We start from the raw sequence: 754 nt of genomic DNA on the forward strand, positions 1-754 counted from the left end.
GAATGAAGTCCTTGACAACTTCAATCCTTTCTCCATTGATAAGAATGTTGTTTATTGGTCCAGTGGTGAGGATTTTTGTTTTCTTGACATTGAGAGTTTGATAAAGTAGAAGGTCAATAAAAAAGAGAAAGACCCTCGAGAAAATGGGTTTACACAGAGGCTGCAACGATGAGATCAAACACAGCCGCAACTGTGAGGAAGGTGCAGGACCAGGACGTGTTGTTTCGTTCTGTTGTATGTAGAGAGTCATTATGAGCTGGAACCAAGTTGATGGCACCTAACAACATGATGTAGGCACTAAAACCGATGCCGGTAAGACAGAGACAAAAGAGATGGTTGTATCACCTCCAGGGGATTTATAATTCAGTAGGTGGTAGTAATAGCTGTAATAATTGTGTGCCATCAAGTCAGTTCAGACTCATAGCAATCTGTGTAGAATTTCCAAGGCTGTAAATCTTCATGAGAACAGAAAAGCTCACCTTTCTCCCACAGAGCAAGTGGTGGATAAAATTGCTGACCTTGGGGTTAGCAGCCCAATGCGTAACCCACTATGCCACCAGGGATATTTATAATCCAGTAGAGAGACAGATAAAGCAATGATTCTCAGGTACCATTATCAGGTTAAGAATAATCTATAGGGAATTTTTTTCAACTTAATATTGCAAACTAACATCAGTACTGAAAAGTACACACTCAAATGGCACATTTCAATGAATTTTACACAAATGTAAACAGCACCTGATTTAAAAAAAAA

The sequence above is a fragment of the Chrysochloris asiatica genome, unplaced genomic scaffold (assembly GCF_000296735.1).
Source record: "Chrysochloris asiatica unplaced genomic scaffold, ChrAsi1.0 scaffold00003, whole genome shotgun sequence".
NCBI lineage: Eukaryota > Metazoa > Chordata > Mammalia > Afrosoricida > Chrysochloridae > Chrysochloris > Chrysochloris asiatica.